We start from the raw sequence: 26,916 nt of genomic DNA, 5'->3' as shown, positions 1-26,916 counted from the left end.
CGAAACACTTCTGCAGGGAAGTTGAATTCTGGCGTGGCTGGGGCAACCTCAAAGGCGTGCGTTGTTTTCCGGGCTGGTTTAAATGTACTTTCCAGGGGCGCCTGGGTGGCTCAGTGGGTTAAGCCTCTGCCTTCCGCTCAGGTCATGATCCCAGCATCCTTGGATTGAGCCCCGAATTGGGTTCTCTGTTTGGTGGGGAGCCTGCTTCTCTGCTGCCTGCTTCTCTGCTGCCTGCTTCTCTGCCTACTTGTGATCTCTGTCAAATAAATTAAAAAAAAATTTTTTTTAAATGTACTTTCCATTTAATAGTTGCACAGATAATCAGCTGTGAAATGACGGCTGTGCGTGTTTCGGGAGGGAGAAATACTTTCGAAGCAGTGTTGAGACAGTCCTCATTCCAAACTTTTCTGACACCTTTGTTTAATATCTCTTGTGGAAGAGTGCCACTGACAGGCTTTCACAGATTTTTAAGATCCAGGCATCCCGACTAGGCATCCAGGAAGTTCCTTTTCTCCTTTAAGTCTCCCAAGCAGAGGACTCACAGTGGGTATTTGGGTGTCTGAGAGCGCATCCCAATTTGTCAGCCATCTTCCCGCTCCCCCCTCCCCCACCCCAAAATGGTTCAATATAGCAACAGATGGTGTTTTAGGCTTTTTGCTGAGTTTGGGATGGTCCATTTTGCACTTTCTCGGGAAGACTTCAACAGTCAACCTACTCTTTTATTAATAAATTCAAACGGGATGTTTGAACCTTCTTTTAAAAATTGAGCTTACTTCACGGGGTCCCCTGGATCAAACAGTCAGAAGGTGTCATCCCCATCCTCTGAAGGAAGTCTCCCCCCTCTCCTTGACAAGAAACCTCTCCGCTTCCCTTGTAGTGCTCTTCCCCATTGCTTCTAAGCAGTTCTTCCAGTCTGGGTGCAGAGAAGAAGTGTAAGGGAAAAGTTGCCAGATTGGGAATAGAAGCCCATAATTTATAGTTCTTTTGTGCAGGCTAGGTTACAAATCTCTGACGATTATAAGACCACTTTATCTTCTGAGCAATAGTGGCAACTAAGTAATATTGTTCATTTGGATTCAAGAAAAGCAGACTGAGGGGTGCTAGACAGTCTTGTTACTGAGCTTGTATTTAATAAATGCAGAAAATCCCGTTCCTGAAGGACTGTCCCAGAGCCTTCCCCGTTGCCCTTCAGCGATGGGAGGAAAAACCAAAGACTCTTTCTTCAAGTGGTTCACTTTCCAGGTGGAACTGTCTTTCCTTCATCTGGTGACCGAAGGCACACTCTTCTGAATATTCCCGCCCGCCCCGTAGTTCATATCTTGTTGGTATTATTATCTTTAAGATGGCTTTAATGGCTAGGTCCCTGTGGGAATGGTCCTGCTTTGTTCCAGGCTCTGCAAGCCTTGGCAAGCAGCCAGCATGTGATTCTGGGAACTCTGTCGTGCAGTTAGCACCCACACCTGGGGCTATCCCTCCTTAGTACTGTGGTTTTCTAGTGCTGGTCAAATACAGTATTTGGTGGGTTTTTAAAAACTCTACTGAGTTTAAAGGAGTTGGCGAAGAGACACAGGCATGGACTAGTTCCCCCAAACCCAATCTTCGATTTGTTTGTCTTTTATGGAGAAAACCAGAAACAAAGCATCTAAAAGATTATGCACTCTGACATCAAAATACCTTCAGGAAGGTGTTATGGGCTGAATTGTGTCCCCCCACCAAATTTACTTGTGGAAGTCCTAACCCCTGGTACCTCAGAATGTAGGTGTATTTGGAGACAAGTTCTTTATGGAGGTAATTAAGGTAAATGAAGTTATTAGGCGGGCCCTAATCCAATTGGCGTGGTGTCCTTATAGGAAAAGGAGATTAAGACATAGACATGCACGGAGGAAACCATGGGAGACACTGAGAAGGTAGCCATTACATGCCAAGGAGAGTGGTCCTTCCTTCACAGCCCTCAAAAGGAATTGATTCTGCTGACACCTTGACCTTGTACTTTTTGTCCCTGAAACACTGAGATGATACATTTCTGCTAATGTTTAAGTCACCCGGTTTGTGATATTTTGCCACTGTAGCCCTTGCAAATTCATACAGAAGGTGAGAAAACTAATTCAGCCATCAGTGTACTTTCATATTCCAGAATGACTTCCATGATTTGGAAAAGCCAGAGGCTCATTTTCCTTGGCAGGAGAATTGGTGTGTTTCTCAGTGGCAGGGCTCCATGGTACATGAAATGATGCCCCTGGAGTCTCCAGCTTCACCCTAACATAACTGCTAAATCCTGGGGAAATCATAAGGTAACACTCAAGTCTGTGGAGCATTATTGCCTTGTGCAAACCCTGATTAACAATGAATGTAGCTGTCTTCAGTCTGGCTTCATATGTCTGGACACAAGGAATACGTTCATGCTGAAATGAAAACACTTTAGGAACACAGTGTGCTACGGGTCTCTTTTGCAGACCTGTAACAGGATTTTGAACAGAGTTAAGCTCTGTGGACTGCAAATTCAGTCTCTGGGTACTGATCAGCACTTGTCTATGTCATCCAGACAGACAGCTCAGGTAAGGGCTTTTGGCTTGGGCCCTGAAAATTGAGGCCTTCATCTGTAAATGCTTTCTGAGGACTTGCCTGATGCATCTTCTCAATCCATGCAGCTAGCTGTCTTTCCCAGGAAGTGCTTGGCCAAATGCTTCCTCCTCCTCCTTCTTCTTTTTCTTCTTCTTCTTTCTAAAATTTCTTCTTTTAAATTATTTTTATTTTTAAAATGTAATTTAATTTATTTTCAGTGTTCCAAGATTCATTGTTTACGCACCACCCCCAGTGCTCCATGCAGTATGTGCTTCCTCTTTCGCTGGGTGCCTTGGGCATTGAGTTCATTCCATACAACATTCATAGTAACGCCCCAGAAACTACACTCCCCACTTGCAATCTGGGGGACACAGGAAACAATGCAACTGCTCAGGTACACGTGGTAGATTTGGTTTAGTAGACATGAGAAAACAAGAAAAAAACCCTTTCAGCTGGATTTATGGTCCCCCCCCCCCACAATGTTAGTTAAAAAAAAACAAAACAAAAAAACAATTTCAAAACAAAGTCGAATCATAAGAATTTTGACTCCTGGGGCGCTTGGGTGGCTCAGTGGGTTGAGTCTCTGCCTTCGGCTCGGGTCATGATCTCAGGGTCCTGGGATCAAGCCCCATATCGGGCTCCCTGTCCAGCGGGGAGCCTGCTTTCCCCCTCTCTCTGTCTGCCTCTCTGCCTAATTGTAATCCCTCCCTCTGTCAAATAAATAAATATATACATAAAAAAAAAAAGAATTCCGACTCCCTGAAAAAGATTGTAGCTTTTTAAAATTTTTTTTAAATTTTTATTTTTTAAAATTTTTAACGGAAATACAGTCCTGAAACCTTGTTGTGGAAAAGTGGATAAAACTCAAAATGAATGTCAAAAGGGACGGGAAGGCAGGAGAGATGTGGTGCAAAAAGATGCCTTTTGCGTGAGCTTTTCCTAAAGCTTGGTAGAATTAAAAAAAAAAATCAGGTATTGTTATTAGTGTCTCTTTAAAGAACCTGTAAGGTTACTAATGGATACAGGTCATGGTGACAGCCTTAAATAAACCTCCAGTAATAAACAAATCATGTTGTATTTTCATGAGATTGCCGTCATCTCGTGCCTGTTCCAACAGGGCAAAGAACATATGGAGGAAATGAGCATGATAGATCATCTCAAGGATACTCACACTGTCTTCCTGATAAAAGTCAACGAAGATGGGCATTGATATGGACTCTGTACTTTACAATAAACTATTCCCTACCTGACTTTATACACACACACACACACACACACACACACACACACGCTCACTATGGACTAAGAAAGAATTTAGCATTTTCTCTTGGGATTTGGGAATTAAATACAGCGAAGGCTAATCCAATGTCGAAAACTGAAGTGGAATTAATAAAATGAATAAAATGAGTTGTCTAACTCATAATTATATATGTATGTCACCTTTGCTTTGGGTCCATAACTCAAGATCCCACATAAATTAAGTTTATAGTTTCACCCGTTTAAAAATAACTCTCTTTTGCTGTTGAGATCTTTCAGGTCAAGTTCAAGAAGTGTCAGCACGCCAGTGATTTACCATTTTGGGTTTCCTTTCTGAATCTCTTTCTTTCTCCAGCGCTGGTGTGTCTCGTCTCTCTCCACCATTTGCACCAGAGAGCTGATGGGCTGTGTATATTTACAGTATCCATTGTCTGGTAAGAATATGACAAACACCTGCATTGTTTTTCATTTTTCACCTGTCATCGGGGTATTTGAGGTGATATACTAAATGGGCTCATACAGAGTCCTAGGCCCTAACATATCATTTCCTTCAACGTAATCTGATTCTAATGTTCACATTTTAAAATATGAGTTTGTTTATTGCTGAATCGACCGCTCGGAGATAAGGTATGTTAAGCAATCAAGGGAGCATTTTCATGGTTTAATAGGAAAGATCCTGATGCTTTTCCTATCTGGATGGTCCTTGAGATGAATGTGGTGTAAATGAAGGTATGATACATTTCACTGTTACAGAGGCTGCTTGGAAATCTTTACGTGTATTGATGGGCTAACAGCTGCAAACACAAGGTGACATCTTTAAAGATAAGGATACTGAGGTATTGATTAGACAAATCTATTTGGCAAGGCAGCACTGATGTATAGATAGGGGACAGGGAGAAACCTGTGAATAAAAGTATTTGAAAATACCTTGCACGGTTCATAAATAATTATAATAAGGGCTCTGCCAGTGGCTTAAGGATCGAAGACCTATGAATTGATTGTTGGCATTTCACTTTAAAGATAGATTAATTAATTAATAATAAATTAATGAAGATGATTAATTAATGGTATATTAATATGGTCATTCTTATGAAAGTCCTGCCTATATGATGTCAAAATTCATACTGAATGAAGCCACTATGAGTGGGATAATGGTAACGAATACCTAATAAACTAATAAACTTTAGAATTTCAGGCATTCAGGTACTGAGGGTGGCAAATCCCAGGGCCCCGGCTGAGGTATCAATCACGACAAGTTCAATTCTAGAGGTATGAGATTTCTCCATTGGCCATTTTGCTTCTGCTGGGTTGGCTGCTGCTGAGAGTGGTGTCCAGGTCATTGCCCTTTGATGGATACTGGCTGCTCCGTGAGCCTCCTGAGCAGACTGTGATCACAGCACCACGGATGAGCTGAAGGAAATCACTAGACGCTGGTCAACAAAGACCTTGCAAGGATTCCCGAAAGGAGGTTCTGTTCTTTGGTTGGTCTTTTGGATCCTAGCTGTGGTCTAAGTTTACTGTGTTCTGGAGCTCACTAGAGACAGAGAGAAGTAGAAGGACTTCTCCAAGTGTGCACACCTGTATATCCCCGCTCCAGCGTCTTTCCTGCTGGCCCTCCAACGGGGCACCTTGGCCAAGCAGTGAGCTGGGACAGAGTGGAGGAAAATGCAAAGTGTTTACCACATGGTGGGCCAGCAAATGGCTGGAGATACTTTCCGGATGGGTTAATTTCCTGTCCTAGGAGAAGGGCTCTTGCATAGCGTTGGAATTCTGGGCCTGCTTCAGTAATTCAAAATCATTCCTACTTGGTGAAAAGCAAAGATCTAAGACCTCGGAGCTGGCTGTTTGCTCATGTATATGGTAATTGACAAATCCATGAGAAGAACAAGAAATGAAGTCTAAATATCAAATAGCTTCTCTCTTCTCTTGGCATCTAAGCAGAACCTTATCTGAGAAGCCAAGAGAAGTCAAGAGAAGTCAAATTTCTTTCTTTCTTTTTAAATTAACACGTGATGTATTATTTGTTTGAGGGATACAGGTCTGTGAATCACCAGTCTTGCTCAATTCACAGCACTCACCATAGCACATGCCCTCCCCAGTGTCCATCACTCAGCCACCCCATCCCTCCCTCATCCCTCCTCCCCACCTCCCAGTAAGCTTCAGTTTGTTTCCTGAGAGTAAGAGTTTCTTCTGCTTTATCTCCCTCCCGTCCCATTTGAGAAGTCAAATTTCTTTGCATGAGAAAAGACCAAGATTTGGGGCAAGCTTCCAAAGGGAGGCAGGTGGAGAGCTAGGGAATTTGGAGCTGCTGCTCTGAAGAAGGAAATCCTGGGGAGGACTTTCAGGAACTCCTGCTGTGTGCCCGGCCAGGTAACTCCCACCATCCCCCAGCCGTCATTGCCACCTTCTCCAGGATTCCTGCCTAAAGACTTACATCATTGTTCAAGGCTTTTGGAGGCTGTGTTTCGTTGAACAGGACACTGCACACAGACTGATCATGAGACAGCTGAACTTCATGTGATCTACTTTTAATTACACTTTAATCAAGCACCATGCTAGGGTCTAGGGATAAGAAGTGACTACGACCCCATTTCTGCCCTCGCGACAGGGGCAAAGGGAGAGGAGTCACCTTGGACTCTCACAGTGAACTATTTGGTTAATGTCTTTCTCCCACAGGACCATAAACTTCATGAGGGCAAGAACCAAATATGTTTAGTTTGTAATACTTTAAGGATTCGTAACAGTGTTTGTTAAATGCCTGAGTGTTGTGTCCGATTCTTAGGACTGCTGTAACAAAATACCACGAGCCGGATGACTTCAAACAACAGACATGCACTCTTCTGCAGCTCTGGTGGCTAAAAGTTCAAAATCAAGGCGTCAGTAGGGTTGGTCCCTTCTTGCAGGCTTAGAAGATTCTGCTTATGCCTCTACTCCTGGCTGACTTTGTCTTCACTGATATCTGGAAAGACCCTATTTTTAGATCAGATCACATTCATAGGCACCAGAGGTTAGGATGACCATATATCTTTTCTGATGTGGGTGGCGGAACATAATTCAACCTCCCACAAGTGGTGAGTATCGTGAGTGCATTTTTTTCCCTTTGCTTATTTTTAAAAATTTTTTATTAACATATAATGTATTATTAGCGCCAGGGGTACAGATCTGTGAATCTCCAGGTTTACACACCTCACAGCACTCACCAGAGCACATACCTTCCCCAATGTCCATAACCCCACCACCCTCTCCCTACCCTCACCGCCCCCCCGCCCCCGCAACCCTCAGTTTGTTTTGTGAGATTGAGAGTCCCTTTATGGTTTGTCTCCCTCCTGATCCCATCTTGATTCATTTATTCCTTTCCTACCCCCCAAACCCCACACGTTGCCTCTCAACTTCCTCATATCAGGGAGATCATATGATAATTATCTTTCTCTGATTGACTTATTTCACTCAACATAAGTGAGTGCATTTTTGAGGTGAATACTTTGGTGAATCTCTACCCGACCCAGTTTGGACAGGAAAATCTCCAGCACCCATATCTGTTCTATACCCATGGAGAAGTAGACAGGGTCTGGACTGGGAGAAGCCTAGGGCATGCCCCCCAGAGCTTCTGTGTCTTCTCTGTGGATCCTGCTTCTCACTCAGACTTCTGGCCAACCCCCACCCACTCCCTTTTGTGCCCACTCCATCTGCTTGTCGCCCTCCTCTGTCCCCGCCACGGTCTTTCCTTTCCTGTGTCTGTTTCTACCTCAATTCTTCCTTTGGAAATGGTGGCTCAGCGGAGGGGAAAGAGGTAAGGGGGCTCACTCTTCTCCCCCAACTAATGGGTTCCATAAGGATGGTTCCAGTGGCCAGAAGCAAATGCCACGGGGCCTGGGGGCCTCGCTCTGGCCCATGCAGTCTGACTAGAGCTACAGGGAACACAAGAGCTCCTGTTCATCCAGCACGTACCACATGCCCAATATCGTGCTACACGCTTCATGGATATCTTGATACAGCCCCTCGAGTCACAAGTCAAGTTATTTCCTCAAGGGTGTCCAGCATATTAGAGGTGGGTTGAGACTTTAACCCGGGTTTATTTGTCACCAACATTGGACTCTTAACCTCAGGCTCTCAAGCAGCCCCAAAGTTCCACCTGGCACCCAGAAGGGTGTGGACTCCCTGTGAACGTCTGGTTTCTTGTGATGCCCCTGCAGCCACCCAGGGAAACTGGGTCAACTCTGAAGGAGGGACCAAGGGAGGTGGGGCACAGAGAGCTGTCCCCACTGACACAAGTGGAAGTGAAACACGCCACTTCTGGGCTGAGGTTTTTAAGAACCAGAAATGCCTTGGCCACGATTCCCCCCATCTGCCAGGAGAATGAAGAATTCTGAGTTGAAAGGAGGGAGCTCTTGTATTGCTCTGGGTGAGACAGACATACATTTTGATTGTGTTAGGCCACAAAAATGTTGGTGTTTATTTGTTCTTTGACTAATACGGGGTGCAACACAAGGAGGAAGGTTGGGGTGATTTTAGCAGATAGTTGGTTCTGTCAGTGTGATTGTGAAGCTCCTACAAGTCAGAGTAGGCTCTGTGACAGGTTCTTGGGAGGGAAGGCCCTTTTCCTGCCCCTCCCTTCTGTCAAAAGATATTTGCATCGAAGGTCTTGCAGGGATCGTAGAAAGCACTGGAACCCTCCGTGAAGCCAGGCACAGCCCAGCCTTAGGATCCAGCTTGGGGCCTCCCATCTGGGGTGGATCCATGGTGCATGCCTGGCAGGGGTGCCCAGGGCCAAGCCCAGGAGACTCACGCATATGTCTCTATCCAGTCTGGAGCACTTACTACCACCAGGACTATGGTTTTAAAACATTTTATTCAAAAATAATTTCAGTCTTAGAGAAGAAATGTTCTTTTCCATGGACCTGAGATCCTCCTTGGGGGAGTGGGAAATGGGAAGGCATGGGGAAGTGATGTCGGCATTGACCGAGTACCCAAAAGGGGTGGAGAAGAAATTTAGAAATTGACGAAGTTATCATGAAATGAACAAGGCTAAATTTTTCAACATCAGTGGAAATGGGGAGCTCCAGAGATAACCAAGTTTGATTATGGAGCAGTAAATGTGACTATGTCTTTGCACACATGGGTGTACTTTGCACACTTTACATTTACCCTTCTACGAAGGCAGCGGCTAATTAGTGCTGGGTAAAGTCCTGTTCTCCCCCTGGGGCTTTTAGAATATCTTGACAAAGTAGGGGCGCCTGCATGGCTCAGGTCAGTTAAGTGTCTGCCTCCAGCTCAGGTCATGATCCCAGAGTCCCGGGATCGATCGAACCCCACATCGGGCTCCTGGCTCAGCGGAGAGCCTGCTTCTCCCTCTCTCTCTGCCCCTCCCCCCCTCACTGGTGCTCTCTCTTCCTCAAATAAATTTTTAAAAAATCTTATAAAAGAGAATATCTTGACGAAGTAACTTTGGGACAGGATTCTGCCCAGGTTGGAGGAGGCAGAGGCTGACAAGGCGTTCATTTGTTTGTCCAACAGATATCTTTGGAGCACGTACTCTGTGCCAAGCACTGGGCTTTCCAAGAGGCTGAAAGATCCTTGCTAAAAGGAATGCTCCTCTACTACCCCAAATGCCTCACATTCCTGAGCTATATTGCCTAAATACTTTGCTGAGGTTACCATCCAGAAGGTAGAGCCCTAGAAAGGCATGGATTGGGTTTGAGAGTCAGGCTACCTGGGTCCAAAGGTCAGCTGGGTTGTAACTCTGGGCATATTAGGAACTCTTAGGGCTTTAATTTCCTAGTTCATAAAATCGAGATAATAATCACCCATATTTCCTGGCAGGGTTGCTCAAGGATTAAATGAGATCATTTATTTAAACTCTGGAATATGTGAGCTCCAAGTCTAGGAAGTTCTGAGTGACTGTGAATTACAGCTCTTGTAGTTTGATAGAAAGGGAGAGAACAGGAGTGGGTGGAATGCCTGGGCAGCCAATCCTCAGGATGAAAATAAAGAGCTGGGAGTGGGTTGGGGAGGTGTGGGGTTGGGGGTAGGAGGGTTGCACAGGAAGAGAGGTACAGGATGGCACACTGGCCTTGCCTCCCTTGACTTGGGAGGGAGCCCGTAGCATGAATCCTTTGCTGGGCCCTTAGCATGGACTTCTGGGGCCATCTTGCCAGGGATGGACCCTTCCCTGCTCAGAGGCTACCTTCCTTCTGTAGTCCCCATGCCCGCCTCTAGCTCCATCCATCTGCACACTAGGACTTGTCCAAAGCAACTTCTGTGGCACTTTTGGGAAATACCAGACATAATACACTATGTCCCAATTTTTCTCAGTACCTTTTAAGGAGATGACCATTTTATACCTTGAGGTTTTACTCTTTCATTGCTCTCTCATTATTTTCTGTTTGGAGTAGTACACAGAAATGGACAGTATGGACAGTACGGACACAGAAATGTCCAGCAGAGGAAACAAGCTGAATCAATTGCAAAGTTTCTGGCCGTTGAGGAACTTGAAATCCAATAGCATGAGTGGCATAGACAATTCAGTACAGAATGGGGACAAGGTGATTCGTGGCTTTTCCTGATGAAATCCTTTGTGGAGCAGGTAGGCTTTCAGGAGGAGCAAAATGCAGTTGAAACAACTGCCATATGTTCTAAATGAGAGCAGACAATGGAGGGGGAAGATGAAGAATCAAGATTTTATGACAGAGAAGATAGAAGACCCAGAGTCTTCCAGATTTGGGAAGAAGAGGCCAAGGAAGGACAAGGAAACCAAAGAAGAGAAAATATGGCGGCAATGAGTGGTGGCAGGTTTTGGCTTGCAGACAAATATACCTGATCCTCACAGGTTAACAGATATGGTGTGTTAGAGGGAGTGAAGTGTGGGAACTGGTTGTGAACCCAGCAAGAACTAGCTGACCCAGAGAGCAGAGCCCGAGCCTAGGACGGATGTGGGGCATCAAGGATAAAACGGTGATGCTATCAGTAAGCGGTTCTTCCATTGGAGAGGAGAGCCTGTGCCCTGGAGGCCTTTTGGACGTCTGGAGTGGTGAGACAGGTGGCGGGGCTGTCTGTGTTAGACCGTTCTTGTCCCAGTGGTCTTCATCATTAAGCACCTAGGGGTCTATTTTCCCAGACTAAGTGTAAGCCAGAGGGGGTGAAACCAGTTTGGTGACAGGCTGTGGCGTCTCTAGGGTGTCTGTACCTTGTCTTCCATACCTTGTCCTCTGTGTGTCAGAATCTTTTTCAGAAGTGACTTCCTGTCTCCCTGTGTGGGTGATGCATGTGATCTGGTCTGGTCACAAAATGGCGCTGGCCAAAGGGCTGATGGCTATCAACAGGAGATGTCAAGCACCAATTAGGTCTTGTGGGACTGAGGGACATATTGCTGGCCTCCCTCCTCTAAAGAAAAGCAGGACACGAATGAAGACAGCCAGAGGGTTGTTCCACCTTGTGTGTAAGCACCTCCACCATTTAAGCATCTGCCTGCCATGAGACATGGGCGGCTGAGACCACGGACAAAGGACTGAGAACAAGTGAAAGGTTATTTCTCTCTTCTTCCAGTACCTTCAGGCTCTAAAGCCTCTTCCGGTCTTAAGTAAAATTGCGGTGCAGTCCATCAAAGAAGGGCCTGTTGGGAAAATCCAAAAGGGTGTATCAGTTAGCAATTGCCTCTGACTGCTACCTAACAAAGTGCCCCAAACATGAGAGCTTAAAACACCGGTCTTCTGTTCATTCTTACAAGTCAGACGGCCTGAGCTCCAGCTGGAAATGGCTCCTGATGTCCTTCATCCTTGTCCTGGGACAACAGGTTGGACCTGGCTTGTCCTTCTCAGAAGTGTGAGAGAGCCAGCCAGTCGTAAAATCTGTGCTTGCCCCATGTTGTCCGTCCCCTCATCGCCCTGAGCAAGAGCCCAGGGTGGAGGTGGGGAGGTAACCCTGCCCACAGGGGTGGATACGGCCAAGTTCCATGGGTCTGTGTGCAACAGTGGGAGCACCTGTTCTTTCTCCTTTGTGTGGAAGCCTCATTATGACAAAGTGAGAGCTTCCTTGGAAAGGGGAGGGCAGGGCGATGATTTGGGGAGGAGCCCAGGAAAGAACAAAGAGCAGGCAGGGTTTCCCAGAATGGGGGACCTTATCATACTGATCTTTTTACTGGGTGAGGAGGGAAACCTGAGAGGGATTTCTTCTGGCAGGGGCAAGTGGGGGTCCACCTTTCCTCACTTCCCCTGCCTCCAGGGGCTTGTGTAACTCCTGGGGAGTGGTCCTCAGTCCAGCCAAGATCTGGAACAGCTTGAGAGTATTCTGGCTGAAAAGCTCAGGCAGGACCACTCAGCCATCATGTCACTGCTGTCTCCAGAGGGGTCTGAATCCTGCTTACTGCTCAAGCAAGGAGCTCCCTCAGGCTGGTCAAAGAGAGCTGTATTCTCTGCTACACATCAGGGCTGGACGGACCTTGACAGAGGAACCAAGTTGTAGAGCAAATGACCTTCATATCAGCCTAAAGTTTAACTCAGGAGTGAACAATAACATCCTGCAAATAACCCCTGTCTTAGCAACTTGGGCTGGGTTTGTAAGATGGAGAAGCAGTCGTTAGCCTGTTATCTGGACTGGGTCAGCTCTGAGAGGTCTTCACCATCATCCCCAAGTTCAAGGGGAAAGTTTAGAGCCAGGGACCATAGCTCCAGTTCTCAGAAACCAGCAATCCCTTACTCAGAGCCCAAGATACCAGGAATGACCTTTCAGCACTTGGAGCACCCAAGAATCATTGATTAAGCAGTTTTATCCATTCACTAACAATCACTAGGTCTTATTTGCCAAAGTTAGGTCTAACTTTTGAGTGTGATTTTATCTTCCTTGCAGTTGTGTTTGTGCATGTTATATTCAGGAGTTTCTGAGGGAAAACCCATCTGGTGGTTGGGAAAAAGAAACAAAGGACTTGACAAAAAAAGAGATAAATAAGGGAGGTCCCCAAACTCAAGGTACACTGGATAAAGACATAATAAATACCCAACTTTCCCTGGGTTTCCAGATGTTTCGTCAATCTGTTCCCCTTTTGCAGACAAATAATTGGACCTACTGCTTTAAATGTAGAGATATTGCATTTGAAAAGAAGTCTAGAAGTTGAAGGAGAGTAGTGAACATATTACTTGAAAATGTATGTAGTTCAAGTTGGTTTATTGTTATGTCAAATACCTGGAAATCTGTTTGTTTATTTATTTATTTATTTTAAAAGATTTTATTCATTTATTTGACAGAGATCACAAGTAGGTAAAGAGACAGGCAGAGAGAGAGGGAGAAGGAGGCTCCCCGCTGAGCAGAAAGCCCAATGCGGGATTTGATCCCAGGACCCTGAGATCATGACCTGAGCCGAAGGCAGAGGCTTAACCCACTGAGCCAACCAGGCACCCCAGTGTTCATTTATTTTCAAGGCTGAAAGTAGAGATGCAAATTGCATCAAGTGGAACTAAAGCCCTGAGCTGCTTGGTCTTCAGTGTTTTCTTTTGAGGAGAACTGCAGCTTTCAGTTTTCTTCCCTGACCTCAATAGGGTTGTGGGGTGCAGCAGAGGGAGAGTCTGCAATTCCTGTGTCCCTGGAGCTGCGTTGCTCGCTCGAGCTTAAAAGTCATGGTGCCTTCATCATTTCCTTCTATTGTTTGCATTTTCCAGTCTGAAGTTCTAGGGTGTGTGTGTGTGTTTTAATTATTTATTAAAGTTGTAAGAGTAATTTTAAGATTTCTCAGCTTCACGGAGAAACTGACAACACTTTGAATCTGATCCTGAAGGATGAGTGTGCAGTGGTACCAGCCTCCTTGTGGCCAGGCACTTGGGTGTCTGACCTGTCTCACCGTCACCAAGAGTTGGTCTGCATTGCCAGGAGATAGCCAGAATTCAGAGGGAAAGAAGAAGGCCTGTTTTGTGTAATCTGCATATGAGCCCAGAGCAGCAGGTAGCTGCCCGGAGTTTACACAAATACCATTTCTTTTCAGCACAGAAGCCTTCCTTAGACTTGTTTAAAGCATAAAGACATAAAGACCAGGCAGACATCCCAGCGATGATGATGATAGATTATATCTCAAAGAGAGTAAAGATATAAAGTGCTAGTAAACATACCACTTTCCTCAAATTGCTTTTTTTTTTTTTTTAATATTTAGGGGCACCTGGGTGACTCAGTCGGTTAAAGCCTCTGCCTTCGGCTCAGGTCATGATCCCAGGGTTCTGGGATCGAGCCCCGCATTGGGCTCTCCGCTCAGCCTGCTTCCCCTTCTCTCTCTCTGCCTGCCTCTCTGCCTACTTGTGATCTCTGTCAAATAAACAAACAAAATCTTTAAAAAAAAAAAGGAAAAAAAATTTATTTGTTGGAGAGAGAAAGAGAGAGCGAGCACATGCATGCAGGAGGAGGGGGAGGTACAGAGAGAGAAGCAGACCCCCCACAGAGTGGGACTTGATCCCAGGGCCCTGGGATCATGACCTAAGCTGAAGACAGAGGCTTAACTGACTGAGCCACCCAGGAACCCCTACTTTTAAAATTGCTCTTTTTAAATAGCCTTATGGATCAAGGGTGAACTTGATGGCAATAATAAAACTTATCTATTACAGACGAGATCGGGCGCGTTCAGGGTTTGGCCGTAGACAAAACTTATCTATTACAATAAATTCCAGTTCAATAGCACTTTCTGGTGTACTTATTGAATTTTTTTACGGGGAGGTTGGTCTTGTCTAGACACAACCACAAGGGCTTTTGTATCATCCCTCTCTCTGTGACTTCCTCATTCCCTCCTCCGCCGCTGCCGCCCCACCCTACACCCCAACCCCAGCAGGGCTCACCGCACCTAGCTTATGTTCCTGTGGTGTTGAAGCTTATTGAGAATATCGGTGTCTTAGCACCTGAAGTACATTTTCTCAGGATCCCTAGGCGATGGCAAACAAAAGCAAAGGAAAATGGAAGAGTTGGTTTTGTTCCCACTTACCAGGGAAGGCCGAAGAATAACCAGAGGAAATGAGGTCTTTGGGAACTCCAACATGGGACTCAAGAACAATGCAGCCTTCTGGAAACTGTGGAGTGTCAACGGAAGTTATTCCTTGTTACAGGAAGAGTGAGTGAGGCAGTGTGTTGTGGAACAGCCGGCTGGGCTCTCAGCTGCAGAGGGGCAGCGACCTGGGAAACAAGAGCAGAGTTCATTTGGCAAGACTCGGGCTCGGCCTGGAGGAAGACCCAGACGCCCCATTCTGAGTTGTTTGTATTCAAATAGACTTAGTAGCTGAATATGACTTGGCTTTCCAATTTTAAGAAGATGAACTAGAAGGTCCTTCCCTTCCCCATCTTCCTACCTTTTCCTACCTCTCCCTTCCCGAGAGCTATAGAACTTACCGTTAGCAACACTGGATCTGGCTTGTGGCTTGTGTCACTTCCTTGCTCTATGCTCTTCTGTGATGTACCATACTCTCTCTGCTCCAATTATTTCTTCTGTGAAATCTGATGATAATAATGGCCACTCATAAATGTTTGCCATTAAAAATATGATTATAATTTTTTGCCTCTGTGAATAAAACACTTCTTTCAGAAATATATAGCATAATACAATTTAAAATTCTACCTTTCTTAAGATTTTCACCAAATTTGATTATTGAAAAATATTCATTATTAAAACCTTTCATTAGGAAAGGGAATGAAGTGATTTGAGGAATGAGGGTGTCTAGGGGGTGCCTGGATGGCTCAGTCGGTTAAGTGTTGGACTCCTGGTTTCAGCTCAGGTCACAATCTCAAGTTCAGTGTGGAGTCTCCTTGTTCCTCTCTCTCCTCCTCTGCCTCTCCCTCCACTTGTGTGCACTCTCTCTCTCTCTCTAATAAATAAATAATAGAACCTTAAAGAAAAAAAAAAAAAAAAAGGAAAGAAAGAAAATAAGGTGTCCTAACTATCAAAATCTAGGCTATGAATTTTAGCCTCCTTAACACACTTTTAAACATCTTTTTTTTTTAAGTTTAAAAATTTTTTTAAAAAGATTTTATTTATTTATTTGATAGACAGTGATCACAAGTAGGTAGAGAGCCAGGCAGAGAGAGAAAGGGAAGCAAGCTTCCTGCTGAGCAGAGAGCCTGATGCATACCTCCATCCCAGGACCCTGAGATCATGACCTGAGCCAAAGGCAGGGGCTTTAACCCACTGAGCCACCCAGGCGCCCTAAACACCTTCTTTTATCATAAACATCCTTCTGTTTATTTACCCACCTGTCTGTACACCCATGCATCCTGTCAGCCCTCCAGCCATCCGTTCAGTGTGTATTTCTAAATTCCTGCCATGTGTCAGACACAGGGCTATACCAAGGGCCTCCCCAGTTAGACAGAGGGAGGGAAGAAACCTCCACCCAAATCAGCTGGAATGCAAAACTTTGATTCAGTATGTGACCAATATTTTCAGTATTTACACATTAATGTTTATACAAAATGTGCTCTATTTTGCCAGAATACCAAAAGCAAGCATGTGCGTGGAAAGAAACAATACTTCCAAGTGAATTTTTAAATTTTATTTTTAAAAATTATGGCAAAATATACATAACACAAAATTTACCATCTAAACCATTTTTCAGTGTGAAGTTCAGTGTGAAGTTTAGAAGTTAAGTTTATTCACGTTCCTGTGCAACAGTCACCAGCACCCATCTCTCGAACTTTTTCATCTTCCCAAACTGAAACTGTGTACCTATTCAACACCACATCCCTATTCCTCCCTCCCTCTAGTCCCCCAGTAACTACCATTTTACCTTATGGCTTTATAAACTTGGCTGCTTGAGGTGCCTCATATAAAGCAAAATAAGGCAGTATTTGTCCTTTTGTGACTGGCCTATTTCTTTTAATAGAATGTGCTCAAGGACATATCAGAATGTCCTTCCCTTTTAAGGCTGAATAATATTCCATTGTATGTATAACGACAATTTTATCCGTTCATCTGTCAATGGACACGGGTCACTTCTGCCTTTTGGCTGTTGTGAGGAATGCCGCTATAAACAGGGGTACACAACACACTCTTTTGATAATAATAATTCAAAAGCAAATCCACTGCTCAATGGGAAGCAGTAGGTAAAGACATTTCAGTTACATAAACAGAACTCATTTACTACTTCAATACACATTCACTATCTTCTGAGGGCCGGGTGCTGGGGGCAGTGTGCTAAGGGGTCCAGGGTAAACCCACAGGCTGTCACAGAGTTTCTAGTCACCCGGGGAGGGAGATTTTAAACAACTGCACATACAAATCAGCATATAGTTATTCATCGTGATCAGTGCTGTAAAGGGAAAGGGCAGGATCCATCGAGAATGCATTGATTGGGTGACCTGACTCAGGCGGGGTGGTCAGGGAGGGGCTCTTTGACAAGGCGACATTTCGCTGAGGTCTGAGAATCAGAAGAAGTCAGGTTGGTGCAGAGCAGGAGGGAAGAAACTTCTGGGTGAGGGCGCAGCAGAAACAAGTTGTGGGCAAAACTCCAGAACTGTTTTTCCAACGCCCCCTTTGCAAATCAGTTCTGACCCTGTTTCTGGTCCTCAGTGTGACTTGAGTTGCTAACATTCGAGTAGCTCAGAGTTTTAATTTATGAATCAAGCATAAAACTACTGACATATGCTACTGACATACTGTGTGACTTCAGTCCCAGAGTGACCAAAGGTGGCTAGAAGCATGGATATCCTTCTTCTCCAGGCTGTACTTAACCCAGCCTCATTTTAGAACTTGGGGTTTTGGGGAATCCATAACAAGGATCTTTGCTAGATCCAATTAAGAGGCAGTGATAAGTAAGATAAGGCTCTTGAAACCCTTCGGGAAGAGGAATGCTGTCTCGATATGAAGTGTGACTCATATAGATCCCTTTCGGAGTAAGAAGTGCTTTGAAAACCTATACATTACCTCCTTTTCATTTTATACTTCCTGGACTCATAGTGGAATAATTCTCAAGCCAGGAGACTTTATACTGCCAAGTGGATTGCTAAGGAAGAAATTCTGGCTTTTTATGCAGTCAACCAGAATGTGGCAAGCAGGAATAAAAAATGACAGTTGCTTCCTTTAAGCAGCATTGGCAAGTATTTCAAGCCCATGTGAGCCTCCCATGCCCTTTTTGTTAATGTGTGACTCTCCTGCTGAAGCCTGTGTACCAAAGTAATTTCCCTCAGACTCACTTTATGGAGAAGTGAGTGTTTAGCATGTGTGAATGCTGGTAGAAGGAGGTTCTTTGATGAAGTGAAGTGACTAGACACAATCACTTCTCTGTCCTAGATGACTCTGAGAGAGGGTCACCATCAGCCAACGTCTAGAAGCATTAAGGTCTTTTGTTGTTAATGCTGTTAACGACATTATTTTTTATTGAGATGGCCCTACAAATGTTACTAATGTAACATTTGAAGTTACATTAGTTCATTAGATATCCAAATAATATGGATACATTACATTAGATATCCAAATTACATTAGGTATCCAAATAATATGGTACTTCTGTTTTAGTCATTCACTTTTCTCTTTATGTAATGCCAACTCAGCGTTTCCTTTCCCTCTTGATTTGAGGCTGGCTTGTTGTGTCTGTTTGTTAAAGTATTTTTTAATATATGTTCTATGGTAGTCTTTTTTAAAAGTTTTGACCACAACCCACAGCAAGGAATATGTTTTACTTCATCCAAAGTAACAAAACTTCACAAAAACAGTATGTATTCTTCCTATAAGAGAGAGGTAACCTAGTATTTTCTACTTGATAATATTCTCTTTGGTTAGGTTTTTTTTTTAATGAGTCCAAAGACTATGTTCTTTTTTTTTTTTTTTTTTTTTTTAGATTTTATTTATTTATTTGACAGAGAGAGATCACATGTAGGCAGAGAGGCGGGCAGAGATTGAGAGGAGGAAGCAGGCTCCCTGCCGAGCAGAGAGCCCAATGTCGGGCTCAATCCCAGGACCCTGGCATCATGACCTGAGCCAAAAGCAGAGGCTTTACCCCCACTGAGCCACCCAGGTGCCCCTCTTTGGTTAGGTTCTATTTAAATTTTTAAATATTAGTGGAAACCTACTAAAGTGTTGTCATGATTCACAAAAGGGTTAAGGCCATGTATAACCAGGCCATTGAACCTCTGTGGTTCCTTACTTTTTCAGTGTGTACAAGTTCATCTCAACAGGCTTTGAACTCCTTCAGGAAAGTATAGTGGGGTTTTCACTTTTCCACAGGGCTCAGGACATGGTATGTGTTTCCCATGGGAAATAATTGAATTAGGTGACATTCTCCTATCATTTGAACTCCCTGCCATTCCCAGGTTGGCTTGAATCAGAAGAGAAAAAACTTGTTTACAAAGGTAACCATTTTGAGTTCTGGGGAATTAGGCTTCCTCCAGTAAAAATTACAACTAGCTGGGATCTCTCTCTTTTTTTTTTTTTTTTTACGAACAGCAGTTAGCATCTCTCTCATGTTCATTTGGTCATAAACAGCTTTTGGGAGATAGTTTGAGCCTTGACCACCTCTGTAAGTATGAGTTTCCCACCCACCAAATAAGGAAAACTCCCCAACAGGACTGTGAAGATTACATCAGATAATACAGTACTATGATACTATACAATACTATAATACTATATTAACATATTTAATAATTCCTCAATATTGACCATTCTTGTCATTTTTACTTTCAAATATGTTAGCTGTTAAGAATCCACAACATTCTCTATCTTCATATTTGGTTCTTTCAGCCTGTGTTTAGGAGAAGATGATCAAGAGAAGGGGGAAGGGAACAGTTCCAGGAGGCCATGGGTTGTATCTTTTCCCCCTGCATCTCCAACATCCAGCATCCATCACAAGGCATTCAGTAGTTGGTAAATACGGCATAATAAGAGAACAAGGATGAAGAAGAGAATAGAAAACTTAGATCCCAGTTTAAACTCATGATCAATGGCCCAAGTTCCAAACTAGAGCCAGTTCTCAGACACCCGTTTGAAGATCAGGCCCTTTAAAGATGCTTCCGCAATGTAGAGGCAAGTGGATAGAGTAGTGATTCTTCAGTACTTCCTTTAAGGAATCTAAAGCTATTTACTTGGGTATCCATCCACTCAGGAATAGGTTATACCTGGCCTGATCAAAGGCTGGTGGTTGTAGGTCTGAATTAATGTTGATTCTCGGCTTTATGGGAGTCATGGCTCAGGTCCATCTCACAGTGGGTCTAATGGGTCCATAGACCGAAGGTGGTCATTCTCCAAATTCCTGAGTATACAGTTGGTAAAAACATACTTAGCCTAACAGAATACTCCTTTTGGTTTCTTGGGCTGTTGTAGTAGAACAAGTCAAGTGGAAGCCCATTCCCACACCAGAGTAGTAAATCAAAAGCAGAATTCTCTCTTGGAAAGAATAACAGACACGAGTGTGACACTAAATGACTTAAGTGATACAAAGGTAGTGGCTTTCATCATAACTACCATGCCAGGCTGGTCTTTGCAAAACCAGGTGGATCATGGCATACGACAAAGGACGACTGCAGACATAACCAGAAAGTAGCTTCAGTTACACTGGCTTTGTCAGATGTGCTTAATTAGCATAGATCCTCACAGCCTCAGTATGAGGGATGCAGCTATTGATGTGATCAGTGAATTCTTTTCCGTAAGGAAAGACAAAGAGTAGCAGTCAGCATTCCTTATGGGAGGGAAAACAGTATAAGGTCATGTTCGAGTATGAGGGATATATTGATTGTCTTAAACTCTGTCATAATACAGTCTGGAAGGATCTGGATTGGCTGGACCTTCTGAAGAATTTTGATCCACTCAAGTGCTTTGGATGCCTTAGTAAGATAAATGCTCCAGAGAGTAGGAGATAAACACTCCACAGTTTCAGGGACCTATGACATCAGTGAAGATTGTAACTGTCCAGTGGTCTAGGGTATGCCAGGATAGGTCCTCCAAAAGAACAAACGATACCGTGTTCTTAATAAGGACAAAGTAAGGAACCAGTTGGTGCCTTGAACCCACCACTACTAAGAAAGAAGCAAGATAATTGTCAAATCTTTTGGGTTTTGAAGGCAGTATATTATACAATCGAGAATATTTCTCTAACTTATTAAATGACATGGAAGCTTGCTAGTTTTGCATTGGACTCAGAGCAAGAAGAGTCCTTGCAGCAAAAGCATTTGCTATTTGGACTCTATGAACCAACACACTTCATGGCCCTTCAGGTGTCTGGGTAGAAAGGGCTATTGACTAGACGTTCTTCTAAGCCCCCAAAGGGGAATTCCAGCACAGACTTCTAAAGTTCTGGAGCAAGGCCTATTGCATGCAACAGAGTATCCTACACCACTTGAAAAATATCTCTTGACTTGTTATTAGGCACTGTCTCTATTGGGTAGAGACAGACCACCTAAATATGGAGTAAGTATCAATTGAGCACATGGCAAACTACCTATCATGACCTGTATTCTATCAGCCCCACCAAGAGACAAGGTCAAACAAGCTTAGGAGCAATCCAGTATAGATTGTAAGTGGTACATCTTAGACTGGGCTTGAGCAGGTCCACAGGACACAAATAAGTTGGTGGCCCAAATCTTCATGTCACATAAAACTTTGCATTAATGTCTTTCCCTTCCTCATATCTATTGCCATAAAGGGGATTTCTTATGACCAGCTGATAGCGGAAAACCCGAGTTTAACTCACAGATGGATCAGCTAAGGTATACTGACATAAGCTGAAAATGGGCTATTGTTTGGTGACAGCTTCCCTTGTGGCCCTGACAGATGTGAGGCCATCAATAGGCAGAGTTCTGCACCAGCATGGCATCTGGTCATTGACTTCATAGAGCAAGAAAAGTGGCTTAAAGTAAGAATATATATGGGCTCTGGCAAAGTGACTGATGATTTGGCTGGTTTGAAGGCACACAGAAGGAGAGGGGACAAGAAATTCTGGGGATGAGATATGTAGATGGACCTATGGGAGAGGTCATAAAGTGTGAAGATCCTTGTATTGCATATGACCGCACATGAGGAACCACTACAGTGGAAATGCTGAACAATCAGGCAAATAGGATGACTTGGCCAGTTGACGTCAGCCTCTACCCTTGCAATGGGCTCATGAATGGAACAATTATGAAGGCAGAAACAGAGGCCCAACAGCATGGATTTCCTCTCACCAAAGCTGATTTAGCTACTACTGCTACTGAAAATCAAATCTGAGTTCCTTGAGCAGATCAGAAAGGCATTGTAGAAAGTCTAGTATATAAGTCCTTTCTCATCCTTGATAAGGTGGTGATTCATGCTCACAGAGATTGACAAGTAATCTGGATACGGATTTGTCTTTTCTGCCCATGAGACTTTGGCCTATGCACTATCCAAGGGCTCAGGCAGTGTCTGATTCACTGATGTGGGATTGCACCCAGCATCTCCTTAGACTCAAGACTCATTTGATGGCAAAGGAGGTGAGGCAGTGGGCATATGACCATGGGATTACTGATTTGACCCCATGCCATACCATTCAGAAGTTGCCAACCTGATAGAATAGTGGAAAAGGCTTTCAACCAAGCAGCTGAATCACTGGCTTGAGTGTGACACCCTGTGTGAGTAAGGCACTATTTCAAGATGCAGGAGACTTTGCAGACTAATGCTAGTATACAAGCTGTATCCATAAGAGATAAAAAAAATCATGGCTCCAGGAAATAGCCATGACTTTGATCATCAGCACTGCCGTCATCATGTCTGACTTGAGAAGTTTGTGTTTTCTATCCGTACAATGTTAGATATCCTGGTTTTTAAAGTTGCTGCTACCACCGAGAAGCACGGTGAGGATTCTGGCAAATGTGAAGCTATAGCTGGCCCTCTGGTCATATGGTCTTCTCATGCCAATTGACAACTGAACAAGGGAAAATCTATTATAAGCAGAAGTGATTGATTCTGACCATCGTGAGAAACTGCTGGTACATGCAGAGAATTGGGAGTCATATGTTTGGCATTCCGATAATCTTCCTGTGGTTACTCTCAGTGCTCACTCTAAATTGCAGATGGGCAATTTAGAGCAAACATGGCCTGATTAGGGCATGATCTGAAGAACTTAGATGCTTCATGAAAATCACCCAGGACCACAGAAGTGCTACCCAAGGGTGAGAGGAATGAACCACTAGTTGGTAGAACAGGGCAATAATGATGATGAAGTATGTAGCCCCAGGACCAGATGCAGTCATGGGGACTGTAACTCATCCCACTAACAATCCTCTTGTCAGTTTCTTCAGGAATTGTGACACAGAATCCAGAAGAAGCCAGGCCTGGATGGATGGGCCTGATCATGCATGACACTCAAGGTCACGAGGAAACCCACTGGCTGTGAGAACAAGCGGAAGTGGATGGTGAAATGGGTGGACTGTAGTAGGTGCCGTGTTCCCGTGTTTGGATCCACTGTCCTGGGCCAGAACGCTCCCTTGCTCTGTGTGTCCGTGGTCCATAGGTATCTGTTGTCCCCTGCTCTAAAACATTTCCCTCCACTGATGGGAATATCATACCAGGAAAATTTGCATTGACTTCCAGGATGGGGGGGGGGCTCCCAGGCAATGGTTGACTGCAAAGGGGGTATGAAAGGCAAAATCTTTTACATCATGTGGGAGCAGTAGGTCTGCAGTTGTGTTGAGGCTCTGGAACTCCCTTCACTCCCTACCACAGATCAGGCGAAGGCTGGACTTTCCTGAGCTTACAGCTTTGCTCAGCTCTTTCCTCTCCTCTCCAAGATGCTTCACTCCCTCCTCCCCTCACCAGTTTGCCCTGTAAGCCACTTGCTCAATAAATCCCTAACACCTGAAACTCTGATGAGACTCTGATCTTCTCCCTCCTTTGGTCCTAGGACCTGGGGAGAAGGCGTTCTATTCATTATCCTTGAACAAAAGTAAGGATGTTGGTGAATGGAGCCACCAGAAGGCAGAAGTTTTAGAAGTGAAGGGTACCATGGAGGGCAAAATTTACTCAGGACCACCTCTTATTTTTATGTGTGGGTTTTTTTTTTTTTTAAGATTTTATTTATTTGACAGAGAGAGACACAATGAGAGAGGGAACACAAGCAAGGAGAGCAGGAGAGGGAGAAGCAGACTTCCTGCTGAGCAGGGAGCCCGGTGCTGGACTCAATCCCAGGACCCTGGGATCATGACCCAAGCTAAAGGCAGATGCTTAACGACTGAGCCACCCAGGTGTCCCATTTTTATGGCTTTTTAATAGACACATAATGCATGAACAGAAAAGCACATTGAAATGTACAGCTTGCTGAACTTTTTTTTAATTTTTTTTTTTAAGATTTTATTTATTTATTTGACAGAGAGAAATCACGAGCAGATGGAGAGGCAGGCACAGAGAGAGGAAGGGAAGCAGGCTCCCTGCTGAGCAGAGAGCCCGATGCGGGACTCGATCCCAGGACCCTGAGATCATGACCTGAGCCGAAGGCAGCGGCTTAACCCACTGAGCCACCCAGGCGCCCCCAGCTTGCTGAACTTTTACAAGAACACTGTAGAACAGGAGGAGAAAGGGTACGGGTGTCATACACTGTCCTCTAATTAGGCCCAGAAACAACCATCAACTCCCACTTCTGTTTCATAGGCTAGAGCTTGTCACATTGCCCATCTATACGAGAAAGAGAGATTAGGACTCTCTTCAGTAGTAAACACAATTTTGGCAAAGTCATTTTTCCTCCCTTGAATTTTCTTATACATGTCAATTTCTCTCCTTTCCCGAGAGTTTTGGTGGCCCACCTTGAACCATCCCAACCCAATATACAGAAGAGGGAAGATTTATGTCTTCAGTATGTTCATTCCCATGATAATTCTGAAGCACGTGATTGACTTGATTTGGGCCAAATACCACTGAAGGACAGTGAAGTCACCTTGACTACGATTCAAGGTTCAGTCTGAAACAAAATGATAGCTCAGAAACATCCTATAAGGTTTGTCTTCTGCAATTTCTAGCAACTTGCAAGGAAATTTTGCATAAGGACAGAGGCTGCAAGGACCCCTGATTACATTGAGACTGGTGCACAATTTAGAAAACCGCTGATGATGCCAGGAACAAATGTAAAGATAATCACGGATCCTTTGATATTAATGCACGTTGTCATAATGACTGCCATTACTGGCTGTGGGGCCACACTCGGTAATGAGCCTTTTTTTGGGGACTTAGCATAGCCGAGAAGTGCAGAGATACTGTTTCTATTAATGAATGTGTAGTTCTAAGCTGGAACAATGGTAAAACTGTATTATTCCGTGAACAAAATTCTGCTGAATTCACAGACAGGTGACATTGTGTGGGCACTAATGTATAGGGGGCTCTCTGTTATAATAAGGCTACTATTATCTTTAACACAATGATGCTGAATGTGCCCGGGACACATCCGTTGGTGCTGGTCACCAAGACTTAACTCTTTGTGGGCCGAGTTAAGTAGTTCTTTGTGGCCCTGTCAGTGGTTTCCCAGCCTCAGCAAGTCACAGTCCCGTTTTTACTTTGTTTTTTTTTTTTTTTTTTTTTTCCTGCTTCCACCCCTCCCCCCCCTTTCTTGCTTGCTTTGTATGTTTGGATAATGACCTCTTTGGCATCCAGATTCTTCTGTGTATGGAAACGTGTATTCTGCTCCTTCTTCTGAAGCCTGAGGCCATTGTGGACCAAAGGCCGGGAGTCTGGGGAGATGTACCCTTGTACTTGGCCTGCAGCTCCTGTCCCATATTCCCCCCCCCCGCCTAGAAGGGCTCCGAAGAGCAGTATCGTTTCTCCCAAAATAACGCATTCTCTAAGCAGCAGTGACTACGTGGCGCTGTAAAGGAACATGAGCCATCACCACTGAAAAGATTTAGACACAGGACGCTGGTCCCACAGAGGCCCATTTGAGGCAGGAGAAGAGCCCTGGTTCTTGTGGGCCTGATCACATGTGACACCCAAAATCACGCGGACATGGGAATCGGAGGCTTTCCTTCCACCAGGGGAGGAAGGCCGGCCTGGGCTTATTTCCCCCTTCTCCATTATCTGCCTGCCAGTGATCCAGTTTTGGAATTATCTGGGGGAGGGCGGCAGCCTTGGTCCCTTTGGCCTTTGCACTGTCATTGGTTCCCTGCCTGGCCCCCGCCCCAGTGCCTGCACTCAGCCTGCTGCCCCCCGCCCTCCCCCACCACAGTAGCAGGGAGAGAACGGGGAAGGAGCGGCCACCACATCCCTGGGCAGCTATTTCTGTCAACTGAAAAGGCCATTTAAGCAAAACACTTAATTACCTTTCCTCCTCCCTGCAACCCATGGGAAAGTATGAGCCAGTCAGATAATGAGCTTAGAGAGAGCAGCAGCTTGGCGAGGGCCGAGATTTTCATCAGGCAGAAGAGTGACCTCCCCCGATTCCATCACGAAATGGGGAGCAGAGAGAAAAGAGAGAGGGTGGTGTAAACACACTCCTCACAGAGTGGCTGTGCTATTTGACCCCTCACCCTGCAAACTCTTGGAGCATTAGAGAGCTTCCAATTCCCAGGTAAAGCACCCAGGCCTGGCCTGTGATTAGCCCACCCTCTGGGATGGAGGCCACTTTAGACAGCACGGTCTTGTTTAAGAAGCCTTCATTTGGGCCCTGCCCTTGCAGCTAGCTCAACCCCACAGGGCCTCAGGTTTCCCACGGATAAAATGAGGATCTTGGACTGGGAGGGTCTCTCAGGTACCTTTGCATTCTATAATGCTGACAAAAATTGCGGCGGGTGTTGGGGAGCTGGGAGGTGGGTCTCCTTCAAGCAGTGAGTGGACTGGCTGAAGCTGAGGGGGGTGTCTCATGGGTATGACAAGGCCAGTGGAGGCGGCCCTCCTGGGGTGGCCAGAGCCGTAACTGGGGTTCTGCCTGAAGAGGTCCAGGCTGCCAAGTGAAAGAAATAAGGAGCTGACCCTTTAAGGTAAGAGAAGGCGCAGCCCTGCGGGGAGAGCCTGGTGTCCAAACAGCTCACCTCAACCCTGGCCGGGAAGGGTGACAGATTGCCTGCCTCTGTGGCAGAGCTTCCTGGGCACTGTGTTCTGGCCCCCATCCATTTTGACCTCAGCATGTCTCATGATTTCTCTCCCCTTGTCTGCCCTGCTTGGACCTGGCATCTGCTCTGTACCGGCCTAAAAAAGGACTGAGGCCATGCAGCTTCCCACCCACG

At 44.9% G+C, this 26,916-nt stretch overlaps 1 long non-coding RNA gene across 1 annotated transcript; it reads right to left on the bottom strand.

Annotated features, from left to right (window-relative positions):
- Positions 1–11,324: 11,324 nt before the first annotated feature.
- Positions 11,325–15,180, bottom strand: LOC131828059 (uncharacterized). Its single transcript, XR_009352210.1, has 2 exons — positions 14,768–15,180; positions 11,325–11,428 (listed from the first exon to the last, which is right to left on the bottom strand). It is a non-coding gene; the product is annotated as an uncharacterized LOC131828059 (long non-coding RNA).
- Positions 15,181–26,916: the final 11,736 nt, after the last annotated feature.

The sequence above is a fragment of the Mustela lutreola genome, chromosome 3, assembly GCF_030435805.1.
Source record: "Mustela lutreola isolate mMusLut2 chromosome 3, mMusLut2.pri, whole genome shotgun sequence".
Lineage (NCBI taxonomy): Eukaryota > Metazoa > Chordata > Mammalia > Carnivora > Mustelidae > Mustela > Mustela lutreola.
This window is presented reverse-complemented; position numbering and strand designations above follow the sequence as displayed.